The 20,952-nt window shown below is 42.7% G+C and overlaps 1 long non-coding RNA gene across 1 annotated transcript; it reads left to right on the forward strand.

Annotated features, from left to right (window-relative positions):
- Positions 1-565: 565 nt before the first annotated feature.
- On the forward strand, positions 566-19,283 carry LOC142764877 (uncharacterized). Its single transcript, XR_012883943.1, has 4 exons — positions 566-703; positions 11,603-12,529; positions 14,078-14,243; positions 18,905-19,283. It is a non-coding gene; the product is annotated as an uncharacterized LOC142764877 (long non-coding RNA).
- Positions 19,284-20,952: the final 1,669 nt, after the last annotated feature.

Here is a 20,952-nt window from a genome sequence, read left to right on the forward strand (position 1 = left end):
CCGCGACCTCATCATGAGCGTGACATGTGCTCACGTTGCTAAATGACACGCATCTCATCATTATTATGTTTGCACTAGTCCCATGCCTTCCTCATCCAGTCACGTCCCGTAATACCAAATATGATATGTGCGAAGCCAGTGAAGCAATCGCAAGCACATCATGAGCGTGGCATGTAGTTATGTTGTTACGTGACACGCAACTTACGGTTATCATGTTTGCACTAGTCACATACCTTCGTCATGCATTCACGTTCCGTTTTGTCAAATATAATATATGCGAAGCTAGCAAAACGCCCACGAGCAAATGATGGGCGTGGCAAAGAGTCGTGTTGTTACATGTCACGCATCTCATGATTGTCATGTTTGCACCAGTCACGTACCTTCGTCATCCATTCACGTCCCGTAATACCAAATATGGTATACACCAAAAAACAGTGAGCTCAGTGCTTGATTCCATATTGAAGAGCGTGTGGCGCCGTCTGTTGCATGCGCGGCGAAGCAACACTTTTGACTGCCAGGTGAGCAGACGCCCTGCAAATCAAACGCAAAACTTCACAAATCGAGTCCGGCTGTAAGCAGGCTTCGCGCTGTTCCTGTGCCAGAATTTTATGCCGATTTCGTATGAAACGTCGAGGAGACATTCCTCGACAGTCCTCAATGCCTGCATCACGTGCATTGCAGACGACAGAAGCAGCTTCATCGGGTACGTACTATTGCGATTGAAAGAAACGCGAACAGCGGAAAGCGTTGCTTTCGACGCAGTCGAACTGCGGCGTGCCTCGGCTGTGACAAGGCAGAAATTGTGCATTGAGCCGGCATCAACGTATCGCTAGAATCGGGTTACAACTTACGTTCATGCACCGCATGTGTATCAATCGCCAGTCCTGTCCGGCACTCAGAACATACACGCCCGGCAAAAATGTCAGCCAGAACAAGATTTTAAAACGCTATGGTGACGCTGGTCGAAAGCACGTGTAGATTAGCCTAGTGACAGTCAAGGCGTGTCGCAGTTCTACTGAGTCTAAAGTCATGCTTTCCGCGCCATTCACGCATCGCGATAGTAGGCCGTTGCAGTTGTACTAAACAGGCGCGATGCGTGCATTCACGCGTGAGTCGTAATACTTATATCCTATTATTGACATGCGGCCTGCGGAAGAGTATGGTAATAGTTTTGTGCCTTATACTACAGGCACTCTGCACGCAAATCGCAGCTATAAAGTAAAACAACTGGAGTCGCGCTTGAATAATCGCAATAGGTATACCTACTTGTACACTTGACTGAGCTAGTAGTTTTTACTGCTGATTTCGATTATATCCTGAGGTGGCGGAGCTCCACGTTTTTCGTTGTGGGCGGAAATTTGTGCAACCGCAAAACATCGCACCGGCACGGTTCCCGCGACGCGCTGTGAACTTAACAGGCAATGAGTAAGACGGTAAGTTGAGCCAGTTGGTTAGGAAGTTCACGATGGATAACAGGCAATGCTCAGCAATCTCTTCCTCTTGTGCTGGTTGTTGTCGCATCAGGTAACAGCGCAGTGGTACCCAGATGACATTTTATAAGCGGGCGCAGCGTGAACAGGCGCTTTTTCGCATTTTAAACTCCCAGAGCCACTACATTGCACGCTAGCGAGGCGCGCCTGGCAGTTGCAAACAAATTATGGCGTCTCTGGGAGCGAAGTTATACCGCCGAAGGCACCTGGGGGCGTAATAGGCGTGCTCTCGTCTATAGGCGAAGCCAGCTAAACGGCCGCGAGTGCATCATTAGTGTGGCATGTTGTCACGATATTATATGACGCGCATGTCATGATTTTCTTGTTAGGGTCTGTCGCTTGTGTTCGCCATGCAGTCATCTGATACCACACAACTTTTGCTGCATATCATGTAAACGAAAACCCCGCAAGAGTAACAAGACCATGAAATGTAAATTGTGATTTTCATGTCATGATTTTCATGTTGTTACAACTCACCTATGCTCCACATGCAGTCATGTTCTGCCATGTCAGTTTTGGTATCGATATTATTATCAAAAGGACCCGGAGAGCGTAAAAGTCGTAGGCGGCTACATAGATAGATAGATAGATAGATAGATAGATAGATAGATAGATAGATAGATAGATAGATAGATAGATAGATAGATAGATAGATAGATAGATAGATAGATAGATAGATAGATAGATAGATAGATAGATAGATAGATAGATAGATAGATAGATAGATAGATAGATAGATAGATAGATAGATAGATAGATAGATAGATAGATAGATAGATAGATAGATAGATCGATAGATAGATAGATAGATAGATAGATAGATAGATAGATAGATAGATAGATAGATAGATAGATAGATAGATAGATAGATAGATAGTCTCTGAAGTTCGCTAAGAAATGCTTCACATTTAAAATCATGTCGAATCAGCGCCTATAAAACACATATGCGGTGGTTTTAATACCCTGACACCGCTCTTGAGGCAAAGGTGATGTCAAAGCAACTGTTACAATTAACAGCAATAAAACTTACCATGATAGTACTAGGAGAGAAGTACTTTTGGGATAAAAAATGAGCAGGACACATTAAGTACCACCAATTAAAAAATTGCTGCATATCCATGGAGTAAATGATGATGAGTGGGGTGAAGCGTTCTTCAGTCCACCCACGCTTCCGTCTGTCCTTTCGTTCTCGCTTCCATCCATCCGTGCATTTGTCCGTCCATGCTTCGATCCGTATGTCTGTGCGTCCGTCCGTCCCTGCATCCGTCCGTGCGTCAAAGCTCGTTAACAAAGCAGCCAAAGTCGAAGGTTGTTAGCAAAGCAATTAAGAACAACAAAGTTGGAAGTATTGCCTTACTATAACGTGAAGAAGAATTCGAAAAAAAGGTAGATTGATAACAATAGATCTCACAGTTTTCTCAACCCCTCCCGATAATTCTGTCTAAATCTTTGAGGTGAAACCTGAATGTCAGTGACAAGATGCATGCTAGACATTTGGTTTGTGCAAAGCACGGATCATCTATAAATCCCTGCACATTATGGAATGACAAAAGGGGCATGTTAAGGGCTCAGTTTCAAGCATTAAACACAATGCTAATCAGAACAAGAACACCACTGAAAATATTGCGGTGTCATTTCAAGTAAATATGGTATAATTGTGAAAAAGTAAGGTGAACGAAAAAATAGCTTTCTTTTGGCAGGGACAAAACCTGACAACTTGAAATGTGGCCGATGCTCCACCAAGTTGTCCATTAAATCTAACTAACGTAACTAGCACGGGTGCACAAGCTCTTAAAATTTCCCTTGTTCTGTTCATTCATCACGAGGGTGTCGTTCTGACAGACTGGATGCCCTCAAGTATTATGAAAGGAATTATTTGTTAGCTTCCTGCTCGTAAAAGATTACGTGCTCTGCCATCCCGGCAGGCAGAAAAAGTGTTCCATACTCCCAGTGATGGCTACTAGCCGCGCTAACACTCCCCGCATATACACGGGTCATGCATCCATACATATGTTTTGCAGCCTGCACTTTCGTGTGTGCGCGTACTTTTCCTTGAATATAGGAGCTTATCGCAATAAGACATTTTTATATGAAATGTTCTGGAAAAGCAGCTTTATAAAGATGTTGCTATACTGTTTTTAAAATGATAAATTTCTGTGTTTGACGTTCAAAAATCACCATATGATTTTAAGGGTTGCCGTAGTGGAGGGCTCCGGAAATTTCGACCACCTGGGGTTCTCTAACGTGCACATGAGTCTGAGCACGCGAATCTGCAACATTTCCACCTCCATTGTAATTGCAGCCGCCACAGCCGGGGTTTGATCCCGCGACCCTCGGGTCAGCAGCCGAGTACCTTAGTCACTAGACCACCGTGGCGGCGCAACTGATTCTAAGGTGTTCGAAGTATTCAGCATCGACACACTGTTTCCAATGGATTTTTCTTTTGTAGGTGAATGTTGCAAGGTTTTTATATGATCTTTCACACCGAATTTGGCAACTCTAGATGTTTAGGTCTTTCGACAGTTCTGCAGTCAGAGGCACTTCAGACTAACTATAGTGGAAGAGCGCATTCTACTTTAGTTTTAAAGCAAGGGTGAGTGCTAATAAGAGTTACCAATACCACTACACATCACGCGTTTGACGCTAACAGAGGTCGCGTGATGTTTCATGAGCAAAGCGATTATTGTCGAAATCAGACAACATTTGTAGGGCGCGCACAATACCTCGCCTGGCGCCCTGTGAGGAGTGTCGTTCGTCTCCCCACTCACTCTGTTGCCGGGCTGCTTTCAAAGTGAAGGTACCTTCTATATTACAGATTACGCAAGGGCAATCAACTCTATGGAGATATATCAGGGCTTCTAGAGGTTGCTCAAGTGTTGTTCTCGGTCAATCTGGCACAAGAGATTAAAAAAAATGGTGTTGAGGCAGCTTGGAGATACTGAAGGAAACTTGACGCTTCATAAGAATATTTACAAGACAATCATTTTGCTACGTGAAGAGCACATTGCGAAACCAGACAAAGATTTTTTCTCCACTGAGCCCATGCCTGCCCAAATCGACGTTTTTCACTAGGAATTGCCACCACACTTCACCTATGACGCCAACATGTCCGTTTCTTGATGTGGGAATTAAGGCGGCTGTATCATAGGTCTCATGCTCGTACTACCGCATCAGCAAAAGGACCGCCACTCGACACTCTCAATTAGCGGAGCTGGTTGTTATTGCTGTGACACCACTCTCCTCAAGCAGAACTCCGTGGCCGGAAACCATTGCAGTAGTTTTCGGCGAACGCGTTGCCCCGTCAGGCTGCGTAGCGCCTCACTTGCAGGAGCGGGAGCATGATGAACATACTTGGACGGCCATAATAATTCACCTTCAGCCCTCCTGCGACCTGTCCCTTGTGGTAGAAAGAGCAGGAAGAGGAAAGGGGACAGTGCTTTCTCCGTGACTCATTGCTGATCCCAACGAGATATTTCGTCGACAAGTACATGGTGCGATTTAAATGATACCACGTTTTAAATAAAAACAGGGGGGGGGGGAAGGGGCTGATAATTTCTTTTGGCATTGGCAAAGTAAAGTTCTGTTCAGTAACCCCTGCCCGCATCCCCCCCCCCTCTTTTTTGCTCTTAAGGTTTCTTAGTAAAAAAATGGCCCTTTATATGCATGTTACACTGCAAATGTAGTCGAAATACGATAGTCTTGCGTCTGGAGAGAGTGATCAAAACATTAATTATATGTTCTGCGCAAAAAAAAATCGGTGAATAGTATTCAGGAGGCGCTCCGTTAGAGTGCCTCGAACGTGCAGTGGAGGCGAACGAACGCATCAAGTCACGTCATACGTGAGACATGAGCGCTATGTGGCAGTTATCTTAGAAAACGAGGCACGTGCGCCCTGCGCACCCATCTTGGAGATGATAAGGTGTAGAACGGAAGGTGATGGGTAGGTTCCGCCACCGTGTCGTTTTATCAAAGCGTTGTAAACACTTGCCTTTTCGTGCAAGCGTTGCATGGTCAGTGCAACGTGATAAACGCTGCGGTTTTTAGAAGTATTTATGTATCCTTTTTCTAGTTAGAGACACACATACAAAACATTGACATGCTATGGTGCCTCAGATATGCACAATAATTGCTTTTCAATTGACAATCACACAAGTTTGAACGCTGAATCTTGAGCGATATTGGTGGGCGCTGCGGATAAGGTCGGCCGTTTGGAGTATCGTTTGCCCAATTAGACGCCATATGCCGTACCAATAGGGCGGACAAACACACAAATGTACAAACAGACGAAAGTTTTTGCGTTGGAGGTCCTCAAGAAAGACTATCGCCTTTGAAAGATGCATTTTCGGGGGGTTACGCTACCTACATCATCGCAGAGGGGACTAGTGGCACTTGGAACGCCTTTGTTGAAAACCTGGAGCGTAGAGTCACCCGCTGAATCTCTATAGGGTTGAGTCGAAACGATATGGAAGTTTAGAAAGGAACAAACAGAACTTCAGGTTCGCGCAAATGTGGGTACAGGAGGCGAGGGGTAGTAATTATGATAGCGAGCAATGCTTGCAGAATTTTGTGAGATAGTCAAAAACCGGAAATTAAGGAGCTGTTGCCATACTGACAATGTAATGGGTTATCCTATTTACTCGCAATTGGGCAGGATAGAAGTCTACAGATAAGGGCTTATTAATTTGTAAGATGTCATACGTATCGCATAGCATTTCCTTGTTGTAGGAGGGGGAAGAAGAGGAAAAGAATGACAGTAACGGTAACCATTCCTTGTGCTGTGGCATCACGTCACATCACGCGCCATTATCTTGGATTAGAGGGTGGAGCCCTTTACAGTGGAGCTCTGTTGCGCTTCACCTGGTGGCGACTTGGCAAAATATGAACCCAGATGAGTCGTCAGCTGCCACTAAGTGGAGAACGAAAAAACTTGAGAGAAAAGATATTTTAAGGACTTGAACAAAATATAGGTTCAAATGTGAACGACAACTGGATTCAAACCACCCACCTCTCGGCTACGAAACGAAGACGTAGCCTTTCAGCCATTCAGCCACTCTCAATTTTTTTGTCTTTTCACCTGGCTTTAGTGAACATATTACGTCACCAACACAGTAAAATCACACAAAGTACAATGTACACATGGTTACTCAAGTCAGCCAGTGTTGTGCTGGTATCGTCGGGTTATGATTCATGTAAATTCGCAAGCGGCTTTACTCTTCGAAACCAATCTGGTGGTTCTGGTGCAGCATAGTGAATATATAAAAACCAATCAACACATTCGCGAAATTACGCTTTGCAGGCCGTGCATCTTTGTCGAAATAGTAGCCGGAAATGATGTCTGGTGAAATTGGGGATGTCGTCTGCATATGCTAAGAACATAACTTCAACTGCTTGTAACTGGAAAGCAAGAGTGCTATTCTCGTTGAATATTTCAGTACACAGTGTTTCAATGTAAATGCAAAATAACATAGGCCTTAGGGCGCAGCCTTGGCGAACCAAACACTGGGCGCTATTGGAGGCCCCAGACTCTTATTTACAATCAACATTGTTTTGAAGTTCCGGTACGCCAAGGTCACTCCCTCACAAATAACTGAACCAAAGTTAAGATGATTTAAGACAGCAAACAAAATTTCATTGTCAACACAATTAAAGGCATTTTCGAGGTTTATTTGTAAAATAGAAACACGTTCATCTAAATAGTCACAACACTTAAGAAGGCAGCGTGCTTTGTGAGTATTTCTGTAAATAGAACAGCCTTTATGCCACAGGTTTAATGAGACTTAACTATATTCCGTATTACAGTCCGAAATCTTTGAGCCAATACCTTCACGTATATTTTGTACTCGTCGTTTAAGGCTATTGGTCTATATGCAGATACAGATTTCAGTTTAAGTATAGCCGTGGCCACGTCTGTGTAGAGCACGCAAGCAGCCGATTTTCTCTCAATGAGGCAAAGCGTTGAGGCAGTATGGGGCTCTGATAAGGTCAGTCTCACAACTAGGACACGAATGCTCCTGATACAACACTTCAAAGCCCGAAGCAGTCACAAGGTATCGCACCGCGGAGCGAAAACTGGCTGCTCGCATGCTCTACATAGACGTGGCCACGGCTGTATGTACATCCTCGGTTTTTGATGTGAAACCAGTGTAAGATGGCCTGTATGATGGTGGCAGAGCGTTTAATTTACATGCCTTAATAAATATAAATGTCAAAACAGGGCTTTATTTACGCTTGAAAGCTTTACAAGAAGGAGCCGGTTAACCAGTCCAGTCCGGGAGATTTCCCGGCGTTTAACGTGTCAATGGCGTATTGAACTTCGGCGTCTGTTATTTCACGCTCGAGACACTTCTTAGACATCTAGACGAGGTATAGGCAGCAGAAATTCGTTCTTAAGTTTTTCAAGGTGTACGTCGTGCGACGCGAACAGCTTTCGATAGTTCTCCGCAAAGGCTTGCGATATACCCTCTGTATATGTTGATGAGGAACCACCTCATTATATTTCGCATACATGCTTTTTTTCAGCGGGGGATTTTCCCAACCCTAACGCACGCTTAGTCGGTGTTTTGCTCGCGGCGATGTCATCTGCCCTTGCCCTCACTAGCACACCCCGATAACGTTGCTCGTCCAGCTGCTCTATCTTTTGTTTGGTTTTTCTTATGTCTTGCATTCATTTTCCCGGGGCTTGGCATTCTCGCTTTTCAAGCTTGTCAAAAAGCGCTTTCAGCTCATTCTCTTTCTTTTTCTCTTCGTGCCGAATTGCACGAAGCCCTAATATTTGCTTTTAATTTTACAGTTTGTTTGCATAACTCCTACTGCTGTCATTTATGTAAGTTATTGGTGGGGGCTAATTTTCCAATTCTCTCGCTTACAAAGAAATTAAATGTTTCGTCCAGCAGTACCTTGTCGTTGAATTTTCATGTTTCCCAGAAAAAAAAGAGTTTCTTCGGTCGGCAACTCCTATTCTGCACTCTACTAAGCAGTTATCAGAGAACGAGACCGGGACAACGCCGTAACTAGTACAGGCAGGCAGGCAGGATGTCAGCGGTTACGTAAATGCAGTAGAGTCTTGCGTGACTAGCACCTTCGATTCGCGTGTACTTAACCACACTCGCACCCGCAAACATTCTGCGACCTCCTCAAGGTCCCATTTCCCGACAACAAGTGTCAACACATCAGTGCTCTTGTCCCTAAAGCCGAGTGTGCTAGTCTTGTCGTGCGCACTGAGGACACAATTACGTCCAGCCAAATAGCTAGTTAGCCGGCCGCACGTGCTCGGGTGCTGGCGCGCCATGACGACAAAAAAGACGCGCACCAGCTCAGCAGGGCGCTAGAATGTACAGGCTGATCTTGATGATTAACCCGCAACCTGGGGTTTAGCTGCAGTCGCGATGTTGTAAGACGTCCGGCCGGTACTTATCTCAGAGGCCACCGTGTCTGTTATTCTGAAACATACTTAATGAAGACAATATTAGCTTCAAGATAATTTTAAACACCCTGTGCTTCTAAAAATTAAAATCACGAAAAGATTCTGACACTTTTATTTCCTGGGTATACTTCTGCACTCAATAGAACGACAAACGAATGAAAGAAGATGCCTCTGGTTGGAAAATACCACCCAACTTAGTCGACCATCCTTGATGCGATGACTGGTTCTATCGGCAATAAAACGAAGCGCGCTGAGGTGTGGATTTGACTTTTTCATGCTGTTGGTGCATTCAAAATGAGGTGTTGCTAGAAATCAAGAAGATCCCGAGAAACTCGGCTGATTTTGCATAGCACCTCAAGACTGTTTTCCTGAAAACGAACTTCTGTATGTTTCTCTGTGAAATAGCATGCTCACAAAAATAATTGCGAGAGCATTACAAGGCACAAAGTGTCGTGGGTAATCCTGTTTTCAAAAGGTTTACTCGATTTTAACACAAAATTATGGAGCAGAATTAGACAGATGCTTCAACACCTTTTACAGGTAGCATCTCCAGTATACACAGAAACTAATCGTATACGTTTTTGTAAGTGTCTTCTAGGTGCTAGCAGTTGTCGTCACGAGACATTTTTTCACGATGAATGCGGTATGATTCCAGAAGTTTTATTTCATTCCAGGATCGTTACCGAGCCAACTAAGTCGTACTGTTTAAGACATGTAACTCTTTAGGGCATAACAGCAGTCATAATATAGGCCCTGACAGCTATGCCCTGCCATTCAGATGTATTCGTCTAGCTCCGTTTTAGAATGCATTGTCACATGGGTGGCTTTAGCAACAGTCACTTTCTTTTGTCCAATACTCGTTGATCTTTTTGTGCCAAGTTCGCCATCTAAGTTGCGTCGCAATCCCTTTGTAAACGATATCGCTTTTTTTATTCCCAGGTGTGTAGTGTTTGGGCCTAGTAAACATGTTTCTCAAGCTGTTGTTCACTTCGCCTCAATAAGGACTTCGCCGTATACGCTTGACAGAGACAAACAATTTAACGATACATGTCTTCTCCGATCGAGCGGGTTTTCGCAATGATGCGTTTTCGAAGGCTCGTCCATTCAACGTTGCAACAAGAGGGCATTACTCCAAACGCCCACTGTACCTGTAGTTTGCTGTATTTTACTGTGAATACTTCCCATTTACTTACTCTCTTCACAAGCATATGCATGGGGAGGGGTGGAGGGGCGATCTCATGGCTATGATATACATGTACACAATCTGCTGAAACTACAACCGATTGTCACGTCACAGAGAAAAGCTCATGTCTAGTGTGCTCCCCCACCTCCCTAGTCAGGTTAACGTGAACACCCCCCCCCCCCCCAGAAAAAAAAATTCTCGCTACCGCCCTGGCGGATGAAATATATGGAGATAGAGAGACAGAGAAAGCTTTTTATTTGAAAAACAGAGAATTTCGTAGGCTTGTGTAAGGTGCCTTCATGCTACCCAGTACAGGGGTAGGGGATTGAGGCCAAAAATTAACTCGAATGAGGAGGCCAGGTACTGCTTTTCAGATAGAACCTAAAGTTCCTGAAACTTCAGTTATTGTTGCAGTGCTGGCTAAGAAATTTCTATATTATTACATAGGCACTCCTAAGATACAGTCGTCCCACCAGGAAAACGTCAACAGAAGTTAAGCACCATCCACTAAAGTTAACTTATGAAGCAGTCTCCAGGGCTACCATCCTCGCGAGTACATTTGGCGCTACATATCAGCTTACTACTTCTGGTGTTCTCAATATCTATGTACCTGTTGCTAAGGTCACGCCTCTACAACGGCTGGTGATATATAACTTATGCGACTATTGAACGTATGTCTGATCGCACAACATTCGTACTAACTTTAGCGTCATTGTTTGACGTTTTGCCCTGTAACACAAATACAACACCATCCTCTTTTCTCCTCATGCTTCGTGTAACATCGATTTCCAAGGTACTTGCAATCTCCTCATTTTTGGGGTCGTTTGAGTCCCTTTCAACACTATTGTAAGCTTCGCATTTGCTGTAGAGTCCCTTTAAACACTTCACTTAGCTTCCCCGATCCCTTCCATTCTGCTCCTTTTTGTTTGCGTGATGCTCACAGGAGAGTTGTGCGCGCAACCAAGAAGAAAAGGAGGGCGGCACATGGTAACGTATTGCATAAACAGCATGAGTGAGAGAGAAATGTAATCAAATGTAAAAAGAAAAAGATATCAAGGCAAAAAGAAAACCAAACAAATGAAGTAGAAGCAAGCGAGAAACAAGAAAAATGAAATTAATTAAAATAATTCTTAAAATACCTAGAAAGAGAAACATATACATCGATAATATGGAGCGGAAATGAAGATTGCAAGAAGTGTACAGTCGGCGTTAAAATTTTAGAGATCACTAGATCTTTGAACAAACTTGCGTTTTCTTAGCAGTTTGCGTGCATTCGTTCGAACTGCACAGTACATGTTGCTAGCACGGTTCATACCAGAGCGACAATATTAATTTCTGTTGTTCCCGAAGCAGCCAGCTTTGTCTTGTATCTCCTAGTCCTCTCCTTGTCCTTACAATTAGGCGATGACTGTACCTGAATTCTTTGATCTTCACTTTCTTGCTTCAGCGCAAAAGTTAAAAACCCTAATCCCTCTATCGGGTTGTTTTTCTGTTTTTTTATTATAGAGCGCATACACGCCGGCCTCCTCCGACAGCAGTACTTAGACCCCGAAGACGCAGACGTGCCAATACCCAGAATATACTCACAATGTTTATTCACTACCAAAAGCAACGAAACCACTATCCACCTGCTCACAAAAGGCCGAGTAGAGGGCAAGCTGTCACCTGAAGAAAGCTACGGCCGGGCATTCATCTTCACGCAATGTGCAACACCAACTACTGTAAGAACTGCCAACATGACCCAGACTCTGCAAACACCCTGCACCACATGTTATGAGCCTATCAAAACTCAAGTATGCCACCGATGGGCAAACAGAGCGTACAAGAAAGTCCATTGGACCAGTGGGAGGTGTTATTGACGACAATGAACCCTGAGTACCAGCTCTGGCTCGGAAAAAGAACTCGGGCGTCGGAGGCTAGCCATATCGCTACCTGGAATGAGGAAGTCACCCACCTGCTGGCGAAAACAACACCCACCCGATCGCACAACCGAGGTTCATTCTCTATCAATGCCGCAACTCAGCAATTATTCCGCAATCAGAACAATGCCTTGATGTCCGGCGAATATCTCAGCGGGACAGTTGCATCGGAACAATAATATAGTACTATTTTCAGAACACACTCCCGTTATTAGATTCTTTTTTATAACAATCCCCCTATCTCTAGGCCACGTAGCACAGGCTGCGCTTGCATGCATTGTCACCTCTTCGGTTGCACTGCATGGCCATTGATGAAGTTAGATAATAACCACAAACGCAGTCGAAGGGTGTAACTTAGGAAAGAATGTTGTTTTCACCGATCTGTCTTTTTTTCCTGTTCCTTGTTTCTCAACATGTCGGCCTCAGTATAATTTCTGTCCAAGAACTGTCTCCAGATTTACCACGCTGGGAAGCCAAGTTTGGTTACCAGCGCTTAGCAGTTGATGATCAACAGGTAAGGTTTATTGCAAAATTTCAAGGACCTTATAACACATCACGAGCAGCTGCAGAGTTTATGCAATTATTTCCGGCCCCGAAAGATTGTAGATAGCACTACTCTTCAATTTTGTGAATAGTAATGAATCTTGAAAACATGTGTCATTGTGTTAGCTGAAGTGTGCCAACTCAACGAGACGCGTCATCTTGCTAGTGTGAGTCGGTGTGTGCGTTCCAATGAAAGTTTACGTCTAAAAAAAGCTCCATAGACAAGAAAAAAGTCTGCCATGTGGCAATGCTGTTTTCTCAATTTCAGGAGGCTTAAAGAGGTCAGGATCGAGTTGATGATCTCGTACGCGTCTCGTGTAGTTAGACAGGCACGCGAATAAGCGTTTCCCAAGGTCTGCAGGTTCATCTTCCGACCTGTGTAGTATTTGTTAGATTTAGTGTGAAATTGCTGCTTCACGAGATGAGTTTCATCCTCATGCTATAACCACAGAAGAATTTAAAAGGCGACATCAGACAATGCATCTCAATTTTTCAACAAAACAAGGCTCTAGGAATGTTCACATGTGCTTATCGCATGTAAGGATTACCTGCAATAATACAAAGAGGGTTCAACTTTAAGGGGATCACACAGCGAGCAATAGATAGGTGTAATAATTAGGAACAAAAAGCGAACAGAGTGGATCGGGGAACAATTGGGTGTTCAGGATATTATAGTCAAACTCAAGAAGAAGAAATGGTGATGGGCAGGGCACGTAGCACGAAGACAAGATAAGCGATGGTCATTTAGGATCACACATTAGACTCCAAGAGAAGGCAAGCGGGTAGGGGAGAGACAGAAAGCTAGTTGGGCAGATGACACTAGGAAGTTTGAGGTTATAAAGTGGCAGGAAAAAGCACAGGACCGAGTTGACTGATGGAACATGGGAGAGGCTTTGTCTTGCTGTGGGCGAAGTCCGGATGATGATGATGATTAATATGATGATTTTACCTGAGAAGTTCTATTTTAAAAACTCTAAACTCCGCGATACAAACAGGTAGTTCAAGAAGAACCACGAGTTCCTTTTAGTGTTTATAAAGCAAGTAAAGGAACAATATCGGTGATAACTCACACCTTTCACCAATTTTTGGGGCGCGTTCCACGAATGCACTTTTTGGGGCTAATTTTATTGAAGTTTAAACGTCACACAATTGCTGCTTTAGAGCAGGACAATCAGGGTCAATTTTATTACCAAGAAAACTAAGTCCTCGTTCTGGCAGTGGTGAACCTGTCGCACTGGTTGTGATCGTTCGTTCAAACCTGATAAAGAAACAAAACTTTAGTCGAGGACGGTCGAGTGGTCGCTACATACTCGACACAGGCAAAACCATTTTGCAGTCTTTCTTTGATCTTTTATGGCCACTCACAAATGATACTTGTTGAATTGTTATTAGAACTGCATCAGCTGTATTTCACAAATACCTGAATTTTGAATAATGTAATAAAGCACTTCAACTCAGTTGCTAGAGAACTTCTAATTTACTGCGATGAAACGAGGTTGCTTTTCCTCTCTGATTATAGAGTTTGAGCTACGAAGACATTTGCAATCGTAGGAGCAGATGCTCTGAATGGATCTGTTGTATGCGTCAACGAATGGAGAAAATTTGCAGGGTTCAGACCCTGAAAAATTGCTTCACAAGTCACAAACGTCATAAATTGAGGAAGTGTTGGTGCCGTATCAAACAAGGTAAGGACGTAGATCTATATTTTTCCCTTGTTTTGATGCTCTCAAAGAGAGAGAAGGAATGTAGGAAAGGTAGGGAGGTTAACTAGACTATGCGTTCAGTTTGCTACCCTACACATGGGGAGGGGGAGAGGGGAGTAAAACAGAGAGAGAAGGATAGACACATGTCACATCACTCTCAAAGTACATATTGCGCCAAGACTATCGCTCTATACATCGCATCAACAGAAAAAAATATTTGAGCAGTTACCACGCACGTAATGTATCAACGAAAACAATAAACGCAAGGCTCTTCGCTAAGCTGTTAGTACAGTATTTATAAGTTAATTCTGTGATCATCAGCATTATTCAGACATTGTTTATTTATTGCTGTCAGGCTAGTAAAATTTGAGATGCACTTATATTAGCAAAACAGTATCATGGGCTCATTCATAATTCATAACATCGGCATGCAGCACATACGCATAGCTCATGCACAAAACTGTCATTTGATGTACTGTGTTGCGCCAGTTCCTGCTGCGGCTGCCCTAGTAATCCTGAAGATTCCCTGTGAGGCTCCAGAAGATGATAAAGCTGAACGAAGGAAGTTCGCAGCTTTCCTTTTTCATTAGATATTCATATAATTTTGGCTCTCAACCACAGCCCAACGTCAGCGCTACATACATCCTAGCCATGTGTTTCCGTCTTTCGTTACTTTGCTCCAATTTGGCTACATTTAAAAGCTCGTGTTGCAGAAATAACGTCTTAATTACTTGGCTACTTTTTGACTAGGTGCTACTTCCCCAGATTGGGTATAAATTATCCGTATCTTGTGAAGTCGCGGCGGCTCTTAGGTAAGCATGCGGTTTTAAAACATGGTGGCCAAGACAGGTTTTCTGCGCCGGAAATCAAATTTGCTGCTTTTAATACACAAAAGTAAATAACCTTTATTACCTGTCAGAAGCTTGGTGAAAAACATCTGCTTGAAGACTCAATGTGCAGATAAACTACTTGATTGATTTGTGGGTTCGAACGTCCCTAAACCACCATATGACTATGGGAGACGCCGTAGTGGAGGGCTCCGGAATTTTTGACCACCTGCGGTTATTTAACGGGCACCCAAATCTGAGCACACAGGACAACTGCATTTTCGCCTCTATCGAAAACGCAGCCTCCGCAGGCGGGAATGGATCCCGTGACCAGCGGATCAACAGCCGAATATCTTAGCCACTAGAAAACCGCGATGGGGCCAGATAACCTACTTCTGAACGTGACTGTTGTAGAACCGAAAGACGGGCGAGGTAGAGCTCATTTATTCGCGGGCAGCGCACATAAGCTATGAACATGAAGGTAACACAAAAATTGCTGCTCTATCAACCAAAAGGTTTATTGAAAGTAAATATAAAGAGTATATAAGTAAACAAGGGACTGAACTACAAATAAGAACACACACGCACCTATGAGTAATCTCTGAACACAATCTCTTCTTGAGTCAGCAAGACTGATAAGTAACTCAGGCAGTGGTGCTCCTACGTAGAAATGTGGCATGTCTCAGTGACCTCCCGTGCCCTGCCAGTACAATGCCGCGTCACAATGAAGGCTCCCGTAAACGAAGACTCGCGGCCACACTCGCGTCAATAGTTGGCAAAGTGAATGACACTCTTCCTTCAAAGAACTCACATGCACTCTGAAGCTAATGATGTATCAGCCAGTGTACCAATGTAAATTCTGCCGGGCGATCAAGTCATTCCATACACCACTCCAGAAAAACAGATGGTTTGCTTAGCACGCTTAACAGAGCCAGCATGCTCACTGTAATTGAGAGTGATGGTAACTGAATGCCCTCCGATAAATGCCGAGCATCGAGAGATTCTCGGCATTCGTCAACATTGAAAATTGGTTAACATACGAACTGGCTGCGTTTAAAATTAGGCAAGAACTACGTCTCAGCAATAGTACCTGCTAGGTCTTTGTCATCTCACATAAAACGATGACGAATGTAAGTTGACTTTACGCTTCAAACAAAGCGACAACCTTTTCGAGAGTGTCGATGCAGGAAGGAAGTGTTCTCGCACAAGGGCTTCCAGCCTTAATTTCAGCAATGAATATCTAAGTGCCCCGAAAATGCTTTCGTGACATTATGATGAATCTTTTTGGCCTATTATCATTATGATTGCCACTATAACCAAGCAAGGTTATTTACAAAAACGTGTAATGACGTATACGCTGTGAGCATATTTGAAGTAAGAGTTCCATGATTAATGTGACAAGCGTCTCGGGTATTTGTTGAAATCGCAGCTAGAAGACCTTGTTCGAAAAAATAAACACCTGTTTGAGGCACATGGTAAAAAGACAAATGAAACTGTGGAGGCCCACGAGCTAGCGAGATTGGAACACAATGCCTTAGGCAATCTGCCGTATGGTTTTCTGAAAAAGAGTTCAGGTACCTAGCTTTGTCGTGGTAACATAAGTTTTCCTATGTCACGATAGTACTTTGTACTAGCTTGTGTGTGTTACATTCTCTTGTCTGTATTCCTTGAACTTTATCCTACATGGCAGTCCATTAGCTTCAAACTAGATGATCTGTCGTGGTCTTTTGAAAAGAGCACCCAAGATCACCATGATCTGTTTTTTTCGACGAGAACCCACAAACCAGATTGTCCTTTCTCGGTGATGGTGTCAGAAAACGCAAGCTTGCAGAAGCATGTAGCGTTGTTTTTAACCAAGAACTTGAAGTTTTTGCCAGTTTAAGACCAGTCTTAGTAATCAATTTCGAACACCTCGCACAATTTTCGAAAGACAAACATTACGGCAACCTTGTTACTTTCTCTATTTATCGCAAAGGTCTTTGAGATCTATATTGATCACAAAAATCTACACAAGTATTATCCTGGGGAAGGACGACTTGTCAAGCTGACTGCATAGACAAATTAGCAGCAGTTATATTTCAAAACCCTTCCAGTTTGACATGTAACGAATATCTGGGACTTCTTTGTTTTTATGTAAACTCTGCTTACGTTGCTTGGGATGACACTGTTCTTAGAAAATAGTATCTGTATAGGGTCATGAATTATTTTCTGCTTAATTGACTCCTACCTAGCCATTAATACCAAGGCTTTTCTTGTAAACTTGAAAAATAACCCTTACGTTGTGCATATATTTACACTTCTGAATTATTTTTATTTGTTTTAACGAAGAATCATCTACTTTTGGCTTTTATGTCTCTCACATCATAACCAAATTCACTGAACAATCCTCCCGTTTCTTGTAGATGCATGAAGTTTTCAAGGGCAACTTCAATAGAATTTCAGACTTTGGACTACACTTTTCACCACAGAAAAATTGCTGCAGTTATAAGTCAAAGAGTCAAAAGCCTATTCAGCCATTCTTCTTCGCTCATTCAGAGCTGTTTAAACGCGCCGTAGCACAATCCTATTTTAATAACTTCTTTACGAAGTTCTTTAACCACAAGGTGGAATCTAGTTTTTTGGATCAGGTGAAACGCTTCATGAAGTCACCATAGCCTTATGGTTTGCTCGGCTCAGCCGCAGAGGGCTTTATTGAGAGCTAAAATTGACCTAGGGGCACCAACGTCTCTGTTACAGCAAAGAAGATTGGCGTAGTGTCCTACAGGCATTGAATAATCTCAGAAGTATTGCGGGGAAGTTAGGGGTGTGCGTGGTTCTTATTGTTCCCGAGGGTGCACAGAAGTTATGTGAAATAGGTTAATAGAGTGCAATTGTGAAGGCTTGTCACATCAATCGTCGAACACTTCTTGCAACGTGTGCTCGCAACATTATCTAAGCTATTTCGCTTTCTTTTAAAACAACCTATGCTGGTTACCAGCAGATGACACCAGCAGATCTGCTGGTCTGATCAAACACTAAGACAGTATTATTAATATGTCAAGGAAGTCATCTCGGTTCACTTGGACATTTATTGCCGAGATTGTGGAGGCAAGCCCTTGCTCGAGAACACGCCCATTCTGTTCAAGGAGCACAATAAGATGACAAAGAAATGTTAAGGCCTGTGAGATTGCGAGGTTATAAAAAATGTGCCCCGAGGCAACATTTTGCATCGGCTTCTCAAAAATTTTGGTATCTTGTTTGCTCGTTGTACCATTTTCGCTAACTCATAGATAGATAGATAGATAGATAGATAGATAGATAGATAGATAGATAGATAGATAGATAGATAGATAGATAGATAGATAGATAGATAGATAGATAGATAGATAGATAGATAGATAGATAGATAGATAGATAGATAGAGAGACAGAGAGACAGATAGATAGATAGATAGATAGATAGATAGATAGATAGATAGATAGATAGATAGATAGATAGATAGATAGATAGATAGATAGATAGATAGATAGATAGATAGATAGATAGATAGATAGATAGATAGATAGATAGATAGATAGATAGATAGATAGATAGATAGATAGATAGATAGATAGATAGATAGATAGATAGATAGATAGATAGATGCGCGTAAGCGTGTGTTTTTAGAGAGTTGGGACACGTCAAGGTGATTGCCGAATGCCCGCTCCATAATCATGACTCTTACTTTATTGAAATAAGGAACAATACCGTACGCACAACACTGTCAGATGTACACTTTTTATGACGTTTAAAACGTCCTCTAATGATTAAAAATACTCGTGTTCTTTTTCTTTTCAGGAATAAAAAGCGCAGCCAATCAACTGAAACGAAGGAGGCGCAGGGACCTGATACCTCTAGTTACCGAAGTAGTTTGACCAGTGATTTGTTCAATGTGTGAATCAAAGTGATGCCTCGATGCGTTTTGATTTCAATATTTCTGTTGTGAAACGGATGATACTAATTTTCATTTGTGTGACGGCACCACTTTTGAGGACTGCGACCAATCAAAAAGTGACTCCGACTATAGCAACCTCTTCTTATACCTTTTTCGTTTGTTGGTGCTCTTGCATTCAGACAAGATTGATTTTGGATGGGCAAGAATAGTGTGAATAAAATGTACATGTCATAGATTTGACTACTTGGCAAGAAACAGCAATAAACGAGAGATGGAAGGTGAGTCAGATGGGACGACACGTTTTATTGCTATGTCTCTAGTGCATCGTTCAGTTTGTCTCACCTTGTCCATACTATTGCACTTTTTTACCACATACACCTCACCATTTGGTCAACGCTTCTATTCATCTATACCTTTTAATAATAAGCCGACGTCAATGCTCGCATTTCTACACCTTAAATTCAGCCACTAGCCAAATTTTGCAAATTATGTCAAAGCACCACATGCCTCGCCCCTTCAAACTACTTTTGCCTCATATATTCAAATTACTGGAGAACTAATTATGATGAAACTGTCATGAGAGTATCATTGTATTTTCACATTATTCACTTGCAGACCCTCTTTAATGTGAGGGAAAGCAGTGTATACTTGAGAAATCGTTTTTCCGTGTGTTTCATACAATAATAATGAGATTTAACAGGCCATAATGCCAAGGAAGGTATAGAGGAAGTAACTAGATTGTATTGTTTTGTCGATGTGAAGAAAGTGGTTTTTTTTAAGATAACTTGCCCTGGAAAAAAAAAATATATATATATATATGTATATATATATATATATATATATATATATATGTGTGTGTGTGTGTGTGTGTGTGTGTGTGTGTGTGTGTGTGTGTGTGTGTGTGTGTGTGTGTGTGTGTGTGTGTGTGTGTGTGTGTGTGTGTGTGTGTGTGTGTGTGTGTGTGTGTGTGTGTGTGTGTGTGTGTGTGTGTGTGTGTGTGTGTGTGTGTGTGTGTGTGTGTGTGTGTGTGTGTGTGTGTGTGTGTGTGTGTGTGTGTGTGTGTGTGTGTGTGTGTGTGTGTGTGTGTGTGTGTGTGTGTGTGTGTGTGTGTGTGTGTGTGTGTGTGTGTGTGTGTGTGTGTGTGTGTGTGTGTGTGTGTGTGTGTGTGTGTGTGTGTGTGTGTGTGTGTGTGTGTGTGTGTGTGTGTGTGTGTGTGTGTGTGTGTGTGTGTGTGTGTGTGTGTGTGTGTGTGTGTGTGTGTGTGTGTGTGTGTGTGTGTGTGTGTGTGTGTGTGTGTGTGTGTGTGTGTGTGTGTGTGTGTGTGTGTGTGTGTGTGTGTGTGTGTGTGTGTGTGTGTGTGTGTGTGTGTGTGTGTGTGTGTGTGTGTGTGTGTGTGTGTGTGTGTGTGTGTGTGTGTGTGTGTGTGTGCAAGAAAGACACGACGAAACTTTCACGGAAGCGTCTTTACTAAACGTTTTCAGCTGGTGGACCAGCCTTCCTCAGAGTGATTACTCTGACGAAGGCCGGTCCACCAGCTGAAAACGTTTAGTAAAGACGCTTCCTATATAAATATATATATATATATATATATATATATATATATATATATATATATATATATATATATATATATATATATATATATATATATATATATATATATATATATATATTTAGATGAAACAGATGATCAGAGTTCTTCCGGCTACCGTAATAAAAGTTATACACTTCGAGAATAGTGCAGTATAGGAAACAAAACAATAAAATATTTATTTAATCCTAACAGTTTCGGCTGGTGGACCAGCCTTCTTCGGAGGATGTAAGTGAAATGATACAAGTTCCCGTAGCAGAGGGTCACCCTCACAGTTTAAAGACCCTCCAAAAAAAAAGAGAGAAAAAGACAAGCGGGCGAACGAGGTAGCAACAGACAACAAGAAGCAGAAGAAGGAGA

This window comes from Rhipicephalus microplus, chromosome 6, assembly GCF_043290135.1.
Source record: "Rhipicephalus microplus isolate Deutch F79 chromosome 6, USDA_Rmic, whole genome shotgun sequence".
Lineage (NCBI taxonomy): Eukaryota > Metazoa > Arthropoda > Arachnida > Ixodida > Ixodidae > Rhipicephalus > Rhipicephalus microplus.